The following is a 7,500-nucleotide window of genomic DNA, read 5'->3' on the forward strand; positions in this document are numbered from 1 at the left end:
GCCCTGAAGCCTCCGGGGCCGCGTCCCTGTGAGCGTCGAGCGGGATCTGCGGCGGGGCGCCAAGCGCCGACGGGCCTGGAGCGTCCCGCCCGCCCTGGGCTGCGAGGTGGCCCACCACTCCGCCACCCCCGGGTCCCCGAGGCCTCCTGTCGCCTGCCTGGGCGGGCGGCAGGGCCCTGCCGGAGAGGGCTGGCCGCCGGCATGGCGGTAAGGCGCAGGCGCCAGCGAAGCTGGGCCTCAAGAGGCACCGCGCGGGCCCCTCCTGCGTCTACGGCCATACCACCCTGAACGCGCCCGATCTCGTCTGATCTCGGAAGCTAAGCAGGGTCGGGCCTGGTTAGTACTTGGATGGGAGACCGCCTGGGAATACCGGGTGCTGTAGGCTTTTTGCCTCCCGCTCCGCCTTCTCCTTTAGTCGCCCGCCGCCTCCGCCCCCGCCCCCGCCCCCGCCCCCGCCGGGCACCGCTGCAGGCCCCACCTCCTCCGGCCCCTCCCACCACAGCGCGCCAGAGGGGGCGCTCTCCGCCTGCCTGGCCGGCCAGGCGGCCAGAAGGCGGCCCTGGAAGGCAGCCGCATCCCAGCCGCTCCTGGGGTGGCTGGCCTGAACCCAGACTCCGCCTCAGGCCCGGGTGCCGGCCGTGCGGCCCGCGAGCCCCTTGACCTGCACCTGGCCGCCCCCACTAGCGCCCAGCCCCGGCGCAGCCACCTATCTGCCGGTGTGTCTCTCCACAGCTCCCTCCGGAAAAAGCCCCCCCTCCGCCGTTTCGCCACGGCCGGGGGCGGGAGCGGGGGCGGGGGCCGGGGCCGGTGCTCCGGGCCGGCCGGCCACAAGGCGCCGGGTCCTGTGCTCGGCGGGTGGCGTGGGGGCAAGGGTGGCCTTGCTGGGGCTAAGGGGCCGTGCCGACTCAATGGTGGCTCCCAGTGGGTTAAGGGCCGACTGCCGTCGGGCAGGAGGGCCGGCCCGGGCTGCGGCTGGGCTGCGCCTAGCGCCGCGTGGGCGGGCAGAGGGGAGGCCCAAGGGACCGCGGGCCCCGGGCCCTGAAGCCTCCGGGGCCACGTCCCTGTGAGCGACGTGCGGGATCTGGGGCGGGGCGCCAAGCGCCGAACGGTTTGGTGGGTCCCGCCCGCCCTGGGCTGGGAGGTCGCCGAACCCTCCGCCACCCCCCTGGTACCCGAGGCCGCCGTTGCCCTGCCTGGGCGGGCGGCGGGGCCCTGCCGGGGCGGGCTGGCCGCCGGGCTGGCGGGGAGGCGCAAGCGCCAGCGAAGCTGGGCCTCAAGAGGCACTCCGCGGGCCCCTCTTAACGTCTACGGCCATACCACCCTGAACGCGCCCGAACTCGTCTGATCTCGGAAGCTAAGCAGGGTCGGGCCTGGTTAGTACTTGGATGGGAGACCGCCTGGGAATACCGGGTGCTGTAGGCTTCTTGCCTCCCGCTCCGCCTTCTCCTTTAGTCGCCCGCCGCCTCCGCCCCCGCCCCCGCCCCCGCCGGGCAGCGCTGCAGGCCCCACCTCCTCCGGCCCCTCCCACCACAGCGCGCCAGAGGGGGCGCTCCGCGCCGGCCTGGCCGGCCAGGCGGCCAGAAGGCGGCCCTGGAAGGCAGCCGCCACCCCAGCCGCTCCCGTGGTGGCTGGCCCGGACCCAGACTCCGCCGCAGGCCGGGGTGCCGTCCGTGCGGCCCACGAAGCCCTCGACCTGCACTTGGCCGCCCCCACCGGAGCCCAGCCGCGCCGCAGCCCCCTGTCTGCCCGTGTGTCTCTCCACAGCTCCCTCCGGAAAAAGCCCACCCTTTGCCACTTCGCCACGGCCGAGAGTGGGAGTGGGGTCGTGGACTGGGACCGGTTCGCTGGGCTGGCTAGACACCAGGCGCCAGGAACTTTGCTCGGCAGTTGGCGTGGGGGCAAGGGTGGCGTTGCTGTGTCTAAGGGGCCGTGCCGGCTCAATGGTGGCTCCCAGTGGCTTCGGGCCAACTGCCGTTGGGCAGGCGGGCCGGCCAGGCCGTGGCTGGGCTGCGCCTAGCACTGTGTGGATTGACAGGGTGGGGAATGCACAAGGGACCGAGGGCCACAGGCCCTTAAGCCTCCGGGGCCAAGTCCTGTGAGCGTTGAGCGGCTCTGGGGCGGAGGGCCAAGCGCCTACAGGCCTGGAGGGTCCCGCCTGACCTGAGCTGCGAAGTCGCCCACAACTCCACCACCCCCGGGCCCTCGAGGCCTCCTGTCGCTTGCCTGGGCGGACGGCAGGGCCGCGCCGGAGAGGGTTGGCTGCCGGGCTGGCGGTAAGTCGCCAGCACCAGCGAAGCTAAGCCTCAAGAGGCACACCGTGGCCCCCGCTGCATTCTACAGCCACACCTCCCTGAACGCACCACACCTCGTCTGATCTCGGAAGCTAATCAGGGTCTGGCCTGTTTCGTACCTGGATGGGAGACCACATGGGAATACCGAGTGCTGTAGGCTTTTTTGCCTCCCGCTCCGCCTTGACATTTAGTGGCCCGCGGCCGAGGCCGCCTCCGCCCCCGCTGAGCACCGCTGCAGGCCTCACCTCCTCACGTCCCTCCCAACACAGCGCGCCGGAGGGATCGCTCCCCGCCGAGCTGGCTGGACATGCGGCCAGAATGCGGCCCTGGAAGGCAGCCGCCACCCCAGCCGCTCCCGTGGTGGCTGGCCCGGACCCAGACTCCGCCGCAGGCCGGGGTGCCGTCCGTGCGGCCCGCGAGGCCCTCGACCTGCACTTGGCCGCCCCCACCGGAGCCCAGCCGCGCCGCAGCCCCCTGTCTGCCCGTGTGTCTCTCCACAGCTCCCTCCGGAAAAAGCCCCCCCCTCCGCCGTTTCGCCACGGCCGGGGGCGGGAGCGGGGGCGGGGGCCGGGGCCGCTTCTCCGGGCCTGCCGGCCACCAGGGCCGGGGTCCTGTGCTCGGCGGGCGGCGTGGGGGCAAGGGGGGGCCTTGCTGGGGCTAAGGGGCCGTGCCCACTCCATGGTGGCTCCCAGTGGCTTCGGGCCAGCTGCTGCCCGGCCGGAGGGCCGGCCCGGCCGTGGCCGGGCTGCGCCTAACTCCGCGTGGGCGGGCAGGGGGGGATGCCCAAGGGACCGCGGCCGCCGGGCCCTGAAGCCTCCGGGGCCGCGTCCCTGTGAGCGTCGAGCGGGATCTGCGGCGGGGCGCCAAGCGCCGACGGGCCTGGAGCGTCCCGCCCGCCCTGGGCTGCGAGGTGGCCCACCACTCCGCCACCCCCGGGTCCCCGAGGCCTCCTGTCGCCTGCCTGGGCGGGCGGCAGGGCCCTGCCGGAGAGGGCTGGCCGCCGGCATGGCGGTAAGGCGCAGGCGCCAGCGAAGCTGGGCCTCAAGAGGCACCGCGCGGGCCCCTCCTGCATCTACGGCCATACCACCCTGAACGCGCCCGATCTCGTCTGATCTCGGAAGCTAAGCAGGGTCGGGCCTGGTTAGTACTTGGATGGGAGACCGCCTGGGAATACTGGGTGCTGTAGGCTTTTTGCCTCCCGCTCCGCCTTCTCCTTTAGTCGCCCGCCGCCTCCGCCCCCGCCCCCGACCCCGCCCCCGCCGGGCACCGCTGCAGGCCCCACCTCCTCCGGCCCCTCCCACCACAGCGCGCCAGAGGGGGCGCTCTCCGCCTGCCTGGCCGGCCAGGCGGCCAGAAGGCGGCCCTGGAAGGCAGCCGCATCCCAGCCGCTCCCGGGGTGGCTGGCCTGAACCCAGACTCCGCCTCAGGCCCGGGTGCCGGCCGTGCGGCCCGCGAGCCCCTTGACCTGCACCTGGCCGCCCCCACTAGCGCCCAGCCCCGGCGCAGCCACCTATCTGCCGGTGTGTCTCTCCACAGCTCCCTCCGGAAAAAGCCCCCCCTCCGCCGTTTCGCCACGGCCGAGTGCGGGAGCGGGGTCGTGGGCCAGGACTCGTTCTCCGAACCGGCCGACCACTAGGCACCGGGAACAGTGCTCGGCAGTTGGCGTGGATGCAAGTGTGGCCTTGCTGGCTGTAATGGGCCATGCCAACACAATGGTGGCTCCCAGTGGATTCGGGGCAACTGCCGTCGGGCAGGAGGGCCGGCCCGGCCACGGCTAGGTTGTGCCTAGCACTGCGTGAGTGGACAGGGTTGGTAATGCTCGAGGGACCTAGGGCCAAGGGACATTAAGCCTCCGGGGCCACGTCCTTGTGAGCATCAAGCGGGACCTGGGGCGGAGCGCCAAGCACCTACGGGCCTGGAGGATCCCGCCTGACCTGAGCTGCGAGGTCGCCCTTGACTATGCAACCCCTGGGTCCCTGAGGCCTCCTGTCGCCAGCCTGGGCGGGCGGCAGGGCCTTGCTGAAGAGGGCTGACCGCCGAGCAGGGAGCAAGTCGCCAGCACCAGCGAAGCAAAGCCTCAAGAGGCACCCCGTGGCCCCGGCTGCCCTCTAAGGCCATACCACCCTGAACGTGCCCCATCTCGTCTGATCGCGGAAGCTAAGCAGGGTCGGGCCTGGTTAGTACTTGGATGGGAGACCGCCTGGGAATACCGGGTGCTGTAGGCTTTTTGCCTCCCGCTCCGCCTTCTCCTTTAGTCGCCCGCCGCCTCCGCCGCCGCCCCCGCCCCCGCCGAGCAGCGCTGCAGGCCCCACCTCCTCCGGCCCCTCCCACCACAGCGCGCCAGAGGGGGCGCTCTGCGCCGGCCTGGCCGGCCAGGCGGCCAGAAGGCGGCCCTGGAAGGCAGCCGCCACCCCAGCCGCTCCCGTGGTGGCTGGCCCGGACCCAGACTCCGCCGCAGGCCGGGGTGCCGTCCGTGCGGCCCACGAAGCCCTCGACCTGCACTTGGCCGCCCCCACCGGAGCCCAGCCGCGCCGCAGCCCCCTGTCTGCCCGTGTGTATCTCCACAGCTCCCTCCGGAAAAAGCCCACCCTCCGCCGTTTCGCCACGGCCGGGGGCGGGAGCGGGGGCGGGGGCTGGGACCGGTTCGCTGGGCTGGCTAGACACCAGGCGCCGGGTCCTGTGCTCGGCGGGTGGCGTGGGGGCAAGGGTGGCCTTGCTGGGGCTAAGGGGCCGTGCCGGCTCAATGGTGGCTCCCAGTGGGTTAAGGGCCGACTGCCGTCGGGCAGGAGGGCCGGCCAGGCCGTGGCTGGGCTGCGCCTAGCACTGTGTGGATTGACAGGGTGGGGAATGCACAAGGGACCGAGGGCCACAGGCCCTTAAGCCTCCGGGGCCAAGTCCTGTGAGCGTTGAGCGGCTCTGGGGCGGAGGGCCAAGCGCCTACAGGCCTGGAGGGTCCCGCCTGACCTGAGCTGCGAAGTCGCCCACAACTCCACCACCCCCGGGCCCTCGAGGCCTCCTGTCGCTTGCCTGGGCGGACGGCAGGGCCGCGCCGGAGAGGGTTGGCTGCCGGGCTGGCGGTGAGTCGCCAGCACCAGCGAAGCTAAGCCTCAAGAGGCACACCGTGGCCCCCGCTGCATTCTACGGCCACACCTCCCTGAACGCACCACACCTCGTCTGATCTCGGAAGCTAATCAGGGTCTGGCCTGTTTCGTACCTGGATGGGAGACCACATGGGAATACCGAGTGCTGTAGGCTTTTTTGCCTCCCGCTCCGCCTTGACATTTAGTGGCCCGCGGCCGAGGCCGCCTCCGCCCCCGCTGAGCACCGCTGCAGGCCTCACCTCCTCACGCCCCTCCCAACACAGCGCGCCGGAGGGATCGCTCCCCGCCGAGCTGGCTGGACATGCGGCCAGAATGCGGCCCTGGAAGGCAGCCGCCACCCCAGCCGCTCCCGTGGTGGCTGGCCCGGACCCAGACTCCGCCGCAGGCCGGGGTGCCGTCCGTGCGGCCCACGAAGCCCTCGACCTGCACTTGGCCGCCCCCACCGGAGCCCAGCCGCGCCGCAGCCCCCTGTCTGCCCGTGTGTCTCTCCACAGCTCCCTCCGGAAAAAGCCCACCCTTTGCCACTTCGCCACGGCCGAGAGTGGGAGCGGGGTCGTGGGCTGGGACCGGTTCGCTGGGCTGGCTAGACACCAGGCGCCGGGAACTTTGCTCGGCAGTTGGCGTGGGGGCAAGGGTGGCGTTGCTGTGTCTAAGGGGCCGTGCCGGCTCAATGGTGGCTCCCAGTGGCTTCGGGCCAACTGCCGTTGGGCAGGCGGGCCGGCCAGGCCGTGGCTGGGCTGCGCCTAGCACTGTGTGGATTGACAGGGTGGGGAATGCACAAGGGACCGAGGGCCACAGGCCCTTAAGCCTCCGGGGCCAAGTCCTGTGAGCGTTGAGCGGCTCTGGGGCGGAGGGCCAAGCGCCTACAGGCCTGGAGGGTCCCGCCTGACCTGAGCTGCGAAGTCGCCCACAACTCCACCACCCCCGGGCCCTCGAGGCCTCCTGTCGCTTGCCTGGGCGGACGGCAGGGCCGTGCCGGAGAGGGTTGGCTGCCGGGCTGGCGGTAAGTCGCCAGCACCAGCGAAGCTAAGCCTCAAGAGGCACACCGTGGCCCCCGCTGCATTCTACGGCCACACCTCCCTGAACGCACCACACCTCGTCTGATCTCGGAAGCTAATCAGGGTCTGGCCTGTTTCGTACCTGGATGGGAGACCACATGGGAATACCGAGTGCTGTAGGCTTTTTTGCCTCCCGCTCCGCCTTGACATTTAGTGGCCCGCGGCCGAGGCCGCCTCCGCCCCCGCTGAGCACCGCTGCAGGCCTCACCTCCTCACGTCCCTCCCAACACAGCGCGCCGGAGGGATCGCTCCCCGCCGAGCTGGCTGGACATGCGGCCAGAATGCGGCCCTGGAAGGCAGCCGCCACCCCAGCCGCTCCCGTGGTGGCTGGCCCGGACCCAGACTCCGCCGCAGGCCGGGGTGCCGTCCGTGCGGCCCGCGAGGCCCTCGACCTGCACTTGGCCGCCCCCACCGGAGCCCAGCTGCGCCGCAGCCCCCTGTCTGCCCGTGTGTCTCTCCACAGCTCCCTCCGGAAAAAGCCCCCCCCTCCGCCGTTTCGCCACGGCCGGGGGCGGGAGCGGGGGCGGGGGCCGGGGCCGCTTCTCCGGGCCTGCCGGCCACCAGGGCCGGGGTCCTGTGCTCGGCGGGCGGCGTGGGGGCAAGGGGGGGCCTTGCTGGGGCTAAGGGGCCGTGCCCACTCCATGGTGGCTCCCAGTGGCTTCGGGCCAGCTGCTGCCCGGCCGGAGGGCCGGCCCGGCCGTGGCCGGGCTGCGCCTAACTCCGCGTGGGCGGGCAGGGGGGGATGCCCAAGGGACCGCGGCCGCCGGGCCCTGAAGCCTCCGGGGCCGCGTCCCTGTGAGCGTCGAGCGGGATCTGCGGCGGGGCGCCAAGCGCCGACGGGCCTGGAGCGTCCCGCCCGCCCTGGGCTGCGAGGTGGCCCACCACTCCGCCACCCCCGGGTCCCCGAGGCCTCCTTCGCCTGCCTGGGCGGGCGGCAGGGCCCTGCCGGAGAGGGCTGGCCGCCGGCATGGCGGTAAGGCGCAGGCGCCAGCGAAGCTGGGCCTCAAGAGGCACCGCGCGGGCCCCTCCTGCGTCTACGGCCATACCACC

The 7,500-nt window shown here is 72.9% G+C and overlaps 4 non-coding genes and 4 pseudogenes across 4 annotated transcripts in view; all 8 read left to right on the forward strand.

The window, feature by feature from the left end:
- Positions 1–266: 266 nt before the first annotated feature.
- On the forward strand, positions 267–385 carry LOC133102137 (5S ribosomal RNA). The gene has a single exon (XR_009702861.1). It is a non-coding gene; the product is annotated as a 5S ribosomal RNA (ribosomal RNA).
- Positions 386–1,303: 918 nt separating this feature from the next.
- LOC133104388 (5S ribosomal RNA) lies at positions 1,304–1,422 on the forward strand. Its single transcript, XR_009703555.1, has one exon. It is a non-coding gene; the product is annotated as a 5S ribosomal RNA (ribosomal RNA).
- Positions 1,423–2,332: 910 nt separating this feature from the next.
- On the forward strand, positions 2,333–2,451 carry LOC133078665 (5S ribosomal RNA; annotated as a pseudogene).
- A 910-nt stretch (positions 2,452–3,361) lies between these two features.
- On the forward strand, positions 3,362–3,480 carry LOC133104616 (5S ribosomal RNA). Its single transcript, XR_009703679.1, has one exon. It is a non-coding gene; the product is annotated as a 5S ribosomal RNA (ribosomal RNA).
- Positions 3,481–4,397: 917 nt separating this feature from the next.
- On the forward strand, positions 4,398–4,516 carry LOC133074682 (5S ribosomal RNA; annotated as a pseudogene).
- A 911-nt stretch (positions 4,517–5,427) lies between these two features.
- LOC133077274 (5S ribosomal RNA) lies at positions 5,428–5,546 on the forward strand (annotated as a pseudogene).
- A 908-nt stretch (positions 5,547–6,454) lies between these two features.
- Positions 6,455–6,573, forward strand: LOC133077281 (5S ribosomal RNA; annotated as a pseudogene).
- Positions 6,574–7,482: 909 nt separating this feature from the next.
- The window catches only part of LOC133102144 (5S ribosomal RNA), a 119-nt gene continuing 101 nt past the window's right edge, over positions 7,483–7,500 (forward strand). The window contains exon 1 of the ribosomal RNA XR_009702867.1: positions 7,483–7,500. This exon is cut by the window's right edge and continues 101 nt beyond it. This is a non-coding gene — a ribosomal RNA (5S ribosomal RNA).

This window comes from Eubalaena glacialis, chromosome 1, assembly GCF_028564815.1.
Source record: "Eubalaena glacialis isolate mEubGla1 chromosome 1, mEubGla1.1.hap2.+ XY, whole genome shotgun sequence".
In the NCBI taxonomy this organism is placed as follows: domain Eukaryota; kingdom Metazoa; phylum Chordata; class Mammalia; order Artiodactyla; family Balaenidae; genus Eubalaena; species Eubalaena glacialis.